Here is a 14,174-nt window from a genome sequence, read left to right as displayed (position 1 = left end):
AAGTAGTAATTCATAAAAAGTTTTGTTCTTTAAATTGTTTAATCATTGCTTATGTGCTTAAATTTACCTTGCCCTCTATGAGCAAGTAAAATTTTTTACCTTGTCCTATATGGTGCAAGTAAAACAGAATATGTGCTGTATCTTAGGGGGAGTGTATCAGATGAGGGTGTCTAGGCCCTAGCAAGTTATAAGGTTTGACTTTTAACTAATCTATCTCTGATTTTCTCTTGTCTAGAAAATCTGGTGGTTTCTTGTCATTTTTGTAAAATGCAAACCTTATGGATAAGAGTCTTCACACACACACGCTTTACATGAGTTGAGCAGGCTATCTTCATTATTTTGGCAGGGTAACTTTTGTCTGTGTTATACTTGTCTATCACCTCCATGCTCTCATAATACTGACTTGCTCTATGACTAGTTTTTCAGATAGAAATACTTGCGTGTGCTACTTTCCATGTGAAGGCCCTAACTTTGCTGATTTCTCTCTCTTCAGAAGGTTTCGTCAGCAATTTTGTTCAGTCTTTGTTTTTGATAAACTGTTGAACTTTTATTACTTTGTTTCCCGGGTCCTTCTGAGATCGTTAGGGGGAGTAAATTTTTTTTTTTTTTTTTTTAATGACAGTTAGTTTTTATTACTCTGTTTTACCCTTTGTCCCTTTGAGACAAAAAGGGGGAGTAATTTTTATTTTCGACCAGGAATGTATTTCCAAACCGGTCAAGTGATTTTTGTCCTAGAATGGCCAAATGGGGAGTTTGTTAGTATTTTGGCCTCATTCTGTGTTTGCACAAAATCACTTAAGTGTAGAGATGCTGTAAACAGGGATTCCACTATTCAGAGTCTGCAAGTCAGAAGAATTCAAGTTCCCTGTTAGCCGTCCGGACGATCGAGCCATCCCGTCCGGACGTCCATCTGTCCACTGTTCCATCCCGTCCGGACGATGTGTCATCCCGTCCGGACGCTAGACAGACCAGCATCATCCGTCCGGACGAAGTGTTCATTCCGTCCGGACCCCATACTGTATCGAGAAGTTTCTGTGCCAGCTTGCATCCGTCCGGACGTTTCAGCAGCATGTCCGGACGCCTCCCAGTACTCGATCAGTTTCTGATTTCTTTCCAAGTTCCAAGAAAGGGAAGATCTATCAACCGTCCGGACGATGTGGTATCCCATCCGGACGCGCGTCTCCGTAAGGCAAGAATTGTAATTCAAATATGACCGTCCGGACGTCTGACAGCTATGGTTCGGACGCGCGTGCATCAAAGAAGGAAATTGCCTATTCGACTTCAACCGTCTGGACGACTGCCTATCATGGTCCGGACGCGTGCATTACCGATATGGAAATTGCGCATTGATGAATAGCCGTCCGGACGCTCATCCCCCATGGTTCGGACGCTGGAGTGCCTTATAAGGAAATTACTTGCAGTGGACGTGCAACCGTCCGGACGATGTCCTTAAACATAAAAGATTTCTCCGCGGGAATTTCGGAAAATCTGTTCGCACAGTTGTCCGTCCGGACGGCCCATGTCCACCGTCCGAATTGTAGCGCCCCAGATTTTAAGTAATTAAATAAATGTCTTAAATTAGAATTTAAGACTGAATGAAATAGACTGACGGAATTATTCAGTAGACTAATTAGCATAATAATATTAATGTGTAATATTCACTGCGTATAATATTACTGTGCAATATATATTTGGTTTATAATTTATGATGTTAAAATATTATTAAGATAATAATATTATTTATGAAACGAACCCGATTAATAATTTTAATAAGGCAGACTGTAGTAAAAAGACTATGTATAAAATACCCACAGATTATATTAAATCGCAGAAGATTTGATACATTATTTCTCCTAAACAATTCGGTCCACTCATCGCCATTCCATTTTTGATATTAACTCATTCTCTTCCACTCATCATCTTCACAGTTTTAAAATGACTCAGTGTCTTCAATATACCGCATCTTCTTCAATAACACACATATATATATATAATGACAATTAGTCTACGTTTATATTCCTTTTTATTATAAAAATTCATATGTAGTAGCCAACTTGTTAGACATCATTATATTATTCCTTTTCCTTATTTTATCTATTCTATTTCCATCATCTTCCATCGAGCACCTTCCTTCTCCCTTTCTTATTATTATATATTTATCATAGTGGCCAACTTGCATCATAAGGTTAGGTTTCTTTCTTTTATTTTAACTCTTCTTTCCAGCACCTCTTTCCTCTTTTACTATTTTTTTTTAGTTCCTTTTCTCATCTATATTCGTTCCCCTCCTTTCTTATTGTTTCTACCAATCTCTCTTGCCAAAAGCTGAGACAACCCGAGAGAGAAAAGTGGACTGATGCTGGTGCTGTCCCATGCGTGTCCAAGTGCTGCATTGTTTTAGAATTTCTGCTTTTGACCGAGTGGAATGCTGCAGGTGCTGCTTTGGACGCATCACTCATCATTCTCCCACTCACCCTCATTATTTAACTGATCGCCATTCCCTTCAAACCACGCATCTCACTCTCTTGTATGCTTTTATTTCTTTATTCTTTTCTCCTTCCCCTGTGCTCCTTCTTTCCTCTTCTCTTTAGGACTAAGTGTCAGTGACAGAATGTGAGTCTGAAAGAGAGATAAGATAGAGACTCGATTCTACCATGATCCACGGCACCGAACCCGTAGCCAGCCGTGACTTGTGCTCACTTGATCCTCCCTTAGCCGATTTCCAGCAGCAAACCGTCTAGCCCACTGACCCACCAAACAGAAGAAACCAGACCCAGCAATCCGGCATGAACCCAGCTCTACCCATTAACCCGTGAACCCCGAAACCCATGCCGCACCATTCCAGCAACCTGTAGCTCAGCAAACTCAGAAGAAACCCGTGACCCAGCCGAGCTCGACTCGTGGACGTGTGCCGGAGGTGAGACCCGGACTCTCCTGTTTGCATACTTATATAAATATATAGAATATACACTCGGTGCATATATATATATATACATATATTCAGTACATATATATATATTATCTTATAATACTATATATATATATATATATATATCAAAACACCGTACTGTTATATATATATATATATATATATATATATATACCAAAAACCATGTTATGCCATTATATATAGTTAATATATATATGTCGTTATTCTACTTAATTTAATAAGGAACAAAGTTATTTTAAATTATTTATATTTTGGCGGTTGCTAAATCTATATAGTCTAAACTTGATTATTTTCCTAACTCTAGTTACTGCCACGAGATTAAGTTTAAGGTTCTTTTATTGACTGTGTGATATCTTAGACAATACCTCGATCAATTATGAGATATTGTGAGAAATACTATGTATTGGGTATTGACCGTAGTTTTAGGTTTGATTAAATGAGCTTGTGTCTTATTATTGACGATTGATAAGTATCATTGAAACCTAGAGTTGTATAATACTCTAAGGTATTGATTGTGTTTGATTATTAATAATTAATGAGCGATGTTGTTTAAACTAAGGGCTTGATTAATTGTAAAACTCTATAATTAAAGAATGATTTCATGAGTTTAATCATGTAATGCATTGTTTTAGGACTCGAGTGATTACTTAAGACCTAGATTAGATGTTATTCCAAAGTATTGAATTGCTAATTGATTAAGTAAACATTAAGTTTTAACCATGTTAAGTGTTCATAAATGTAAGTGATTTTCCAATTAAAAGATGATCGCTTCTATGTATGTGTCTATGTATAAAAATAGAATTCATGTTGAGGCATGAGTTTCTAGAAAGTAATGATATTGACCTTGTATGCACATGTATATGTGTTTGATGCAGATGATGAATTGAGACAGCACAAAAGGACTGTAAGTATTTTTATACTTACTGAGGGTAGTACTGGATTTCAATAGTGTTGTGTTTGTGTTTTATTTTAATTGGATGCGTGTGATTGATTATTGCATACTGTTAATAATCAACCTATTAATATTGGGCGCAACGTCTCCCAAAGGTTCATGATAGAGATGGGCTTGAACCGGAAACAATAATAATCATATTGATTGGAACGGCTTTCAAAGTACTAGAGGAGGGAGGTCTCCGATAGTGCGAAAACAAGTTAATTAAAATGTAATGTAGAGGGAACGGCCTCGAGAAAGACGCTGACCGGGGGAACGGCCCTTACAAGAGAGGAGTGTAATCACTATATGAACTGTTAAACTTTGCATGAAAACTATCACCTCATCATTATGTCATATCTGTGCCTTAAAATAACGCATAAATCATGATGTTGTTGAATGACAGTTAGCTCACTTATGGAACTATGGGATTGTGGCGGTAACCACCTTCTCATAGATGTTTGCGCAGGTACTGAAGATTATGGAATGGATTAACTGCTAGCTTAAGAGATTTAAAGCTGTGTAGTTAGGATTTTAGTACTTTGTACTCATAGATGTTTGTACTATTTGCTTGTAATATGTCTAGACATTTACTTGTAATTAATAAGTTCCATGCATGCTTTAGTGTCACATGTGACATATGTTTCTTTGTAAATAGTGTAAAGACTTTTAACGTATTTTCTAGAAGATGTCAGTTAAAGCTCTGAATGTATCGTAAGGGAATTGTCCCTGATGTTTTAAAAAAAAAAAGATATTCGTATTTTTCCGCTGCTAGATTTTATCAACTCTGAATGGTTAACGACCGTGATTATCCAGATATAATCACTTACGCTCTTTTGTAAAAAGCGGGTCGTTACAGTATGGTATCAGAGCGGTTTGCTCTGTGGCCTAGTGAACATTCAGAGTCATACTGTAACTTAGGTAAGTTACAGTATGGTATCAGAGCAGTTGGCTCTGAGGACTATCAGACTTGACCATAGAAGTCTAAGTGTTAACACAAGAGCTATAGGAAAATGAACTTTTTATAAACTCCTTAAAAGCTTTTGTATGAAGTTAAGCAACGTAAGAGAATAGTAACTATCATTAATGGTTAGGATTTTTATGCTTGTGAGAATGTATGCATGGTATGATTCCTATGGTTACATGTTTTACTTACTATGCAATTTAGAAAACATGTTGATATGATTTAGTAGAAATGCATATTAAATAAAGAATGGGGAATATGAAACCATTTTTGATTAAGGAATAATTTTGAACAAAATTAAATATGAGCTTTCAACATTGGAGTAAGGTTTACAAAATAAAAGTTTAGATGTGATGAAAACATCTTAAGATTTGAATTTTGTGAAAATGACAAACGTTTTTATGTGGTATTCATGTGTGAAACTTTAATGTCTTCAATTCATTGAATAAGTAGAAACTAAACTCTTATTCTAGAATGAGAATTAATACTCATTCATTTGTTATTAAATTGATTTCAAAGATTTTTGAAAAACCATGAGATTCCGTTACAAAGAAGTAAAATATTTTGGAAACGCTTATTGATAATGAGTATGCTAGAATATGTATAGTGGTGTATACTTGATAAAATAGTACACAACACTACTATCGATAAATCGATCATACCTTTAAATTTATTTATTTAGTTTTTTGTATAATCTCTAAGTCATCAGTAGCTTTATAATACTAAGTATGAATACTTTAAAGTTATCGATAAATGTTTGAATTATTATTTGTCTAGTGTAGAGTCGAATAGATATGCCTTATTTGAGGTTAACAATTTGGATGTTTTATGTACAGAAGGATTTTACCATGATCATGATCTCAGCATCATGATGATAAGATTCTTAATTATGGCATTAGGCAGCAGAGTGTCTATGATATACATGAGATTTGAGGTATGGAAGTATAATTGATCTTATGATTAGGCTGAATGATACTTAGTATTATTGTGAGGCATAATCTTGAAATGCTCTTTAGAGATATAAATTGCATAATAATTACGTTGCTTTTTAAGTAAAGTTAGCACTCTACTGTTAAGATTAAGATTTCTTTAACAAGCTTTCCTAAGAAGAACATGATAGAATTGGTTAGCTTTGGAAGCCCAACTTTCTCTATTTGATTTGATTTATACTTCAGTTTCAGCTGCTTAAGAATATGATGGCATTGATAAATTGAGGATAAGTTGACTATTGACGAGAATACTTCGAGTTGATATTTAGCCTTGATGATAAATCTTTATTGCTTCATCTATTGAGTTATGAGAATTTCAGCAATTTCCGATCTTAACCAAATGTATTGATGATCCTAAGTTATCAGTTTAGATAATCTGATGTGATGAATTAACAAATGTTAATTGAGGATTGCTGATGATTTGGTATTGGTTAAATTTCGAGCTTCTAAATGATTAAATACTGATTATATAATGCTAGCCAAAAATTGAAATTCTGATGATAGGTTTATACCATCTATGTAGCTAATTCTGATATTGGATTAGAAAGATATGATGTAAGGATATAGATAAGAATAGTTAGACTTAGACTTATGTTAAAGAATTTCCTAATGGAAGGAAACTTCAACCTCTATTGATGAACATATATGGAGAATAGGTTATGATATACCACTTATATTGATGCCTAGTTGAATTTTAGAAAAGTAAGTAATGCTATGTGAAGGACAAAAGGAAGTTGTTCCTAAATCAGGCTACAGGAATATGGTAATTGATTGTAATATTAGGTGTTGATTTTTGGAGATGACTGATTTAATGAATTAGATATTAAGTGAACGTCTGATTCCTAGCTGAACATATTTGAGGTTTATCCGATTAACCCTAGGATGTAAAGGAAAGATATGTTATGACTAATGGGTATCTATTATTCCAAATCTGGTATCTTTTGAAGATAGGTGCATAAATTATGGATTACTAATTTATATATATATGAGGAAATTAGTTGATCAAATGATTTAATGATTTTTGGAGAAATTATTTTCCCTATGCATCTGACAAACTTTGGAAAAGTTTATATATATTTGAGGTCTTACTAGAGCTTAAGTTAAATAAAATTTTGATTATGTGATTCATTGATTCTCTTAGAAATCCTTACTTGGCAGATAAGTTTATAATTAGCAGATCTGAGTATTGATTCTCTTAGAAATCCTTACTTGGCAGATAAGTTTATAATTAGCAGATCTGAGTATTGATTCTCTTAGAAATCCTTACTTGGCAGATAAGTTTATAATTAGCAGATCTGAGTATTGATTGACTGCATAACTAAGTTGGAGTAATACTAAGATTTTAATCTACTGCAATTTGAGGATGATAATAATTATGCAGGAATAAGAAAGAAGACTATATAAGAATTACACCTTAGTAAAAGATCGAGAATAAATAACAGTTCAAAGGATTATAGTAGCCTTAGGAGAGTTTTAGAGATAAGAATAGTACGTAGAGAATAATTATTGTCTTACAAAATGAACCACTTTAAAAAAAAAAAAAAAAAAAAAAAAAAAAAAAACCATAGACTTGCAAATCGGACCTTTTTGCATCATTCCCGGAGAATTCATACCTGCAGGTATTTCATAGTACTGCAGTTAGTTATTTATTTTTGTTAGTAAAGAACTGCTAGATCAAATAGAATACCTGGCTAAGCCTCAGGGCGGAAAACCCTAAGATCTTGGACTGCACGCAAGAGATTCTGGTGTTGTTCTTGGAGACGTCTAGTATTCTGCTCCAAGTCAGCATACCTCTTTTCCAAGTCTTTCGCATAGGAATTCACCACCTTCTTCAACCTTTTATTCTCCTGCTGAAGAACCCGATTCCTTCGCCTAAAGTCCAAATACATTCGCTGCAAAGTCGAAATTTGAGCTTCCAGCGCTTGAATTTCATTTCCTCGAACTTGCAAACGTCGAGCCATATTTGCAACAGAGGAAGCGCTCTGAATACTAAAAGCCAAAGAGTCATTGATGGCTTGAGCATCAGTCCTATCCGCCAACAACTTTTCATCTCGGGGAGTCATGATGCCTTGAGCTACGGATGCAGCTACTGCATCACTCAGCATCACAGAGTCATTAGTCAGAAGAGGACCTCTCTGAGATAGGAACAATGGACGCCAAATTTCTGGTACTACAGGCGCATCATTTAGATCAAAATTATTTTGAGAGGATGAGGAAGCCATTTTTAGAAACTAAGGAAATGATGATACTCCTCAAAGAACCTGAAGGAGAAAAGATAGAAATGAAGGGGTTATTGGAAAAGATCTGAAGAAAAGAGGACTTAATCAGTGAACGAGACGCAATCTAATCAAACGTCATTCTGAGCGTAGCTGCCACTACCACTAGCAGACAGCTCTCGAATCACGAGCTCTCCTCATTTTTCAACTTTCACCCTTTTCACCTTCTCGAATTCCGAATTCACCCAATGGCTTTTCCAGATTTCTCGCCGCACTTTTCGCACCTTGCAGAGCTGGATGAGCATTCCGAGAAAAGGAGAGAGCGTTTCACGACCCACTGTCAGCACCACTTGCACCGTCCCCTCTCGAATCTCCTCTATAAATTCACTCATCTTCTCCCTTGCAAAGCACACCTTTGAGCTCTCAACCCTTCACACTTTGAAAGCCAACATGTTTCTTCTGGTCTAAACTTATCATCGCTTTCTGAGATAGAAGATGTAGTTTCATAACCAATTTCAAAGTCTAAAGTTAGAAAAATGCAGCATCACAACCAGATTCACAAACAACGAAGTAAGATTATTCTTGATCATACTATCCTGAAGCAAGATTATCCTTGATCATGCAAGACCTTCTCTTCTTCCTTGTCAACCCGGACTCACCTCGCATCCATCCACAATCCGGTGATGGCGATCTGTGACAGAAGAGAGAGAGCACCACGATATGAGTACCGCACTCATATCCTTTCCTGATTGCTTGCCTCGACTTCTTTGCTTTCTTCATCTTCCCCACCTTCCTCTCCTTCGAGGCTTCCATGTTCTCATTGGCAAGCTTTCCCGCATTCATCTCCTTCAAGGCTTTCATGTCCTTGTTTGGCAAGCTTTTCAGCAAGATTATCAGAAGACATCATCACAAAAGAAATTTGTTGTACAAGAAATTTTCCGATAATGAGAAATAAATTTTTCCTTTTCTACAACTTACACTTCAGCTTAATTTGTCATACAGTGTTGAGTGTTTGTTTTGCTTGTTTATAATTAGATGCTTCTTATAAAATCTGCATCACTAGACTTTAAAATTTAGGAATCTAAATATTTCCATGCGAATCATAGTTTACGAATTTCGGGGACGAAATTCTGTTAAGGGGGGAGGGATGTAGCGCCCCAGATTTTAAGTAATTAAATAAATGTCTTAAATTAGAATTTAAGACTGAATGAAATAGACTGACGGAATTATTCAGTAGACTAATTAGCATAATAATATTAATGTGTAATATTCACTGCGTATAATATTACTGTGCAATATATATTTGGTTTATAATTTATGATGTTAAAATATTATTAAGATAATAATATTATTTATGAAACGAACCCGATTAATAATTTTAATAAGGCAGACTGTAGTAAAAAGACTATGTATAAAATACCCACAGATTATATTAAATCGCAGAAGATTTGATACATTATTTCTCCTAAACAATTCGGTCCACTCATCGCCATTCCATTTTTGATATTAACTCATTCTCTTCCACTCATCATCTTCACAGTTTTAAAATGACTCAGTGTCTTCAATATACCGCATCTTCTTCAATAACACACACATATATATATATAATGACAATTAGTCTACGTTTATATTCCTTTTTATTATAAAAATTCATATGTAGTAACCAACTTGTTAGACATCATTATATTATTCCTTTTCCTTATTTTATCTATTCTATTTCCAGCATCTTCCATCGAGCACCTTCCTTCTCCCTTTCTTATTATTATATATTTATCATAGTGGCCAACTTGCATCATAAGGTTAGGTTTCTTTCTTTTATTTTAACTCTTCTTTCCAGCACCTCTTTCCTCTTTTACTATTTTTTTTTAGTTCCTTTTCTCATCTATATTCGTTCCCCTCCTTTCTTATTGTTTCTACCAATCTCTCTTGCCAAAAGCTGAGACAACCCGAGAGAGAAAAGTGGACTGATGCTGGTGCTGTCCCATGCGTGTCCAAGTGCTGCATTGTTTTAGAATTCCTGCTTTTGACCGAGTGGAATGCTGCAGGTGCTGCTTTGGACGCATCACTCATCATTCTCCCACTCACCCTCATTATTTAACTGATCGCCATTCCCTGCAAACCACGCATCTCACTCTCTTGTACGCTTTTATTTCTTTATTCTTTTCTCCTTCCCCTGTGCTCCTTCTTTCCTCTTCTCTTTAGGACTAAGTGTCAGTGACAGAATGTGAGTCTGAAAGAGAGATAAGATAGAGACTCGATTCTACCATGATCCACGGCACCGAACCCGTAGCCAGCCGTGACTTGTGCTCACTTGATCCTCCCTTAGCCGATTTCCAGCAGCAAACCGTCCAGTCCACTGACCCACCAAACAGAAGAAACCAGACCCAGCAATCCGGCATGAACCCAGCTCTACCCATTAACCCGTGAACCCCGAAACCCATGCCGCACCATTCCAGCAACCTGTAGCTCAGCAAACTCAGAAGAAACCCGTGACCCAGCCGAGCTCGACTCGTGGACGTGTGCCGGAGGTGAGACCCGGACTCTCCTGTTTGCATACTTATATAAATATATAGAATATACACTCGGTGCATATATATATATATATACATATATTCAGTACATATATATATTATCTTATAATACTATATATATATATATATATCAAAACACCGTACTGTTATATATATATATATATATATATATATACCAAAAACCATGTTATGCCATTATATATAGTTAATATATATATGTCGTTATTCTACTTAATTTAATAAGGAACAAAGTTATTTTAAATTATTTATATTTTGGCGGTTGCTAAATCTATATAGTCTAAACTTGATTATTTTCCTAACTCTAGTTACTGCCACGAGATTAAGTTTAAGGTTCTTTTATTGACTGTGTGATATCTTAGACAATACCTCGATCAATTATGAGATATTGTGAGAAATACTATGTATTGGGTATTGACCGTAGTTTTAGGTTTGATTAAATGAGCTTGTGTCTTATTATTGACGATTGATAAGTATCATTGAAACCTAGAGTTGTATAATACTCTAAGGTATTGATTGTGTTTGATTATTAATAATTAATGAGCGATGTTGTTTAAACTAAGGGCTTGATTAATTGTAAAACTCTATAATTAAAGAATGATTTCATGAGTTTAATCATGTAATGCATTGTTTTAGGACTCGAGTGATTACTTAAGACCTAGATTAGATGTTATTCCAAAGTATTGAATTGCTAATTGATTAAGTAAACATTAAGTTTTAACCATGTTAAGTGTTCATAAATGTAAGTGATTTTCCAATTAAAAGATGATCGCTTCTATGTATGTGTCTATGTATAAAAATAGAATTCATGTTGAGGCATGAGTTTCTAGAAAGTAATGATATTGACCTTGTATGCACATGTATATGTGTTTGATGCAGATGATGAATTGAGACAGCACAAAAGGACTGTAAGTATTTTTATACTTACTGAGGGTAGTACTGGATTTCAATAGTGTTGTGTTTGTGTTTTATTTTAATTGGATGCGTGTGATTGATTATTGCATACTGTTAATAATCAACCTATTAATATTGGGCGCAACGTCTCCCAAAGGTTCATGATAGAGATGGGCTTGAACCGGAAACAATAATAATCATATTGATTGGAACGGCTTTCAAAGTACTAGAGGAGGGAGGTCTCCGATAGTGCGAAAACAAGTTAATTAAAATGTAATGTAGAGGGAACGGCCTCGAGAAAGACGCTGACCGGGGGAACGGCCCTTACAAGAGAGGAGTGTAATCACTATATGAACTGTTAAACTTTGCATGAAAACTATCACCTCATCATTATGTCATATCTGTGCCTTAAAATAACGCATAAATCATGATGTTGTTGAATGACAGTTAGCTCACTTATGGAACTATGGGATTGTGGCGGTAACCACCTTCTCATAGATGTTTGCGCAGGTACTGAAGATTATGGAATGGATTAACTGCTAGCTTAAGAGATTTAAAGCTGTGTAGTTAGGATTTTAGTACTTTGTACTCATAGATGTTTGTACTATTTGCTTGTAATATGTCTAGACATTTACTTGTAATTAATAAGTTCCATGCATGCTTTAGTGTCACATGTGACATATGTTTCTTTGTAAATAGTGTAAAGACTTTTAACGTATTTTCTAGAAGATGTCAGTTAAAGCTCTGAATGTATCGTAAGGGAATTGTCCCTGATGTTTTAAAAAAAAAAAGATATTCGTATTTTTCCGCTGCTAGATTTTATCAACTCTGAATGGTTAACGACACGTGATTATCCAGATATAATCACTTACGCTCTTTTGTAAAAAGCGGGTCGTTACACGAATGGTGCCTAGGTATATTTTTCCTACACTCATTTGAGCCCCCAGCCTATAAATAGAGGCCCCTGGGCACTGTGAACTGCCAGAATTCGGTGTGAATTCCATTAGAGCTCAGAGAAGTTATCAATCCCTCTGAAGTCGTTTTACAAGTGTGCTGTGCTATAAACCGAAGTCTATCTTAGAGGTCAGCTCTAAGGTAAAGAGTTCCATTGAAGACCCCTTCAGGTAGGTGAACCTGGTTGGGAAGCGTTCATGTTGGGTTACACGTCAGAGATCAAGGTATACCACTGCATCGGTATATGTGAGTGTTACTATCTTGTATCTAGCTATGTCTTCTGAATAGTGGAATTCCTGGGTTTGGCTGCCCCGAAGTGGTTTTTCTCTTAACTGAGTTTCCACTTCGTCAACAAAAATCTGTATGTCATTTACTTTCCGCTGTGCTTTAATTTTTGTTGACACTTATGCACACACTTTGTTTTTAGAAGTCAATTCAATTTTTTCAATATAGTACATACACTTATGGTTATGGTTAGGGTTTATGGCTATATATAGTATATACACTTAGGTTTAGAGTTAGCGGCTATATATAGTATATACACTTAGGGTTAGAGTTAGTGGCTATATATAGTATATACACTTAGGGTTAGAGTTAGCGGCTATATATAATATATACACATATGGTTAGGTTTTAGGGCTATATGTTATATGTAAATATTATACTTAGGGTTTACGGGTTGAGTTCCTTATATAGGGTATACTTATAGGTAAACCCTAACCTTAATTAGGGTTAGTATTTACATTTATAGACGTACTACAAATAAGTTTTGCCTTATTTTATACTTTAAAAATTTAGTACTAATTTGCATATTGTACAAAACTAAACCTAAGTTGGCGCTATATATATACTATATATTACTATATATATATCGATGTCACTTAGTATGGATATCGATGTCTACCTTCAGCCATTGATTGATGAGCTCCTGGAACTGTGGAACGTAGGGGTACAAACATTAGATGCTTCAATGATGGAGAATTTTACTATGCGAGCTCAGTTGATGTGGACAATAAATGACTTCCTGGCGTATGCAGATTTATTTGGTTGGCCGAACAGAGGTGTGAAGGCATGTCCTTGCTGTATGCATTTGACACGTTCTAAATATTTGAAGAACGGAAAGAAATTTTGTTATATGGGACACAGGAGATACTTGCCAACTGAACATCTGTGGCAGCTGAACAGAAGAACATTTGACGGGACTGAAGAATTAGAATGGCTCCAAATGTGTCATTCAAGGACGAGATCCTCCAACAGTTGGACGGGATTGCATTTGGGGATGAGGACGCTGGTAAGAAGAAACAGAAGAAGCGGAAGACAGGTGCACGAAATTCTGATGATGTTGAGTGGAAGAAGAAAAGTATTTTCTTTAGATTGTCGTACTGGAAGGACAATTTGCTTCGGCACAATCTTGATTTCATGCACATAGAAAAAAATGTCATGGACAATAATATACTTGACACTATTTTGGACATCAAAGGGAAAACAAAGGACAACCTGGTAGCTCGACTGGACTTGCAGGAAATGGAGTTGGGACCGAAGTTGCACCTGTTCACAGCCGCAAATGGTAAGACATATATGCCCGCTGCCTGTCACACGATGTCCAGGGAGGACAAAGAAAATTTTTTGAAGGTTCTTCGAAATGTGAGAGTCCCGGACAGATATACCTCTAACATTTCACAGTGTGTTCGGCTCAAGGAACGTACAATTTCGGGGTTGAAGAGCCATGA

The 14,174-nt window shown here is 35.8% G+C and overlaps 2 long non-coding RNA genes across 2 annotated transcripts; both read left to right on the top strand.

Moving 5' to 3' along the window:
• Window positions 1-2,265: 2,265 nt before the first annotated feature.
• Window positions 2,266-4,605, top strand: LOC133861305 (uncharacterized). Its single transcript, XR_009898994.1, has 3 exons — window positions 2,266-2,914; window positions 3,823-3,851; window positions 4,336-4,605. It is a non-coding gene; the product is annotated as an uncharacterized LOC133861305 (long non-coding RNA).
• Window positions 4,606-10,172: 5,567 nt separating this feature from the next.
• On the top strand, window positions 10,173-12,258 carry LOC133861330 (uncharacterized). The gene is made up of 3 exons (XR_009898997.1): window positions 10,173-10,575; window positions 11,476-11,504; window positions 11,989-12,258. It is a non-coding gene; the product is annotated as an uncharacterized LOC133861330 (long non-coding RNA).
• Window positions 12,259-14,174: the final 1,916 nt, after the last annotated feature.

This window comes from Alnus glutinosa, chromosome 2 (assembly GCF_958979055.1).
Source record: "Alnus glutinosa chromosome 2, dhAlnGlut1.1, whole genome shotgun sequence".
Classification (NCBI taxonomy): Eukaryota; Viridiplantae; Streptophyta; class Magnoliopsida; order Fagales; family Betulaceae; genus Alnus; species Alnus glutinosa.
This window is presented reverse-complemented; position numbering and strand designations above follow the sequence as displayed.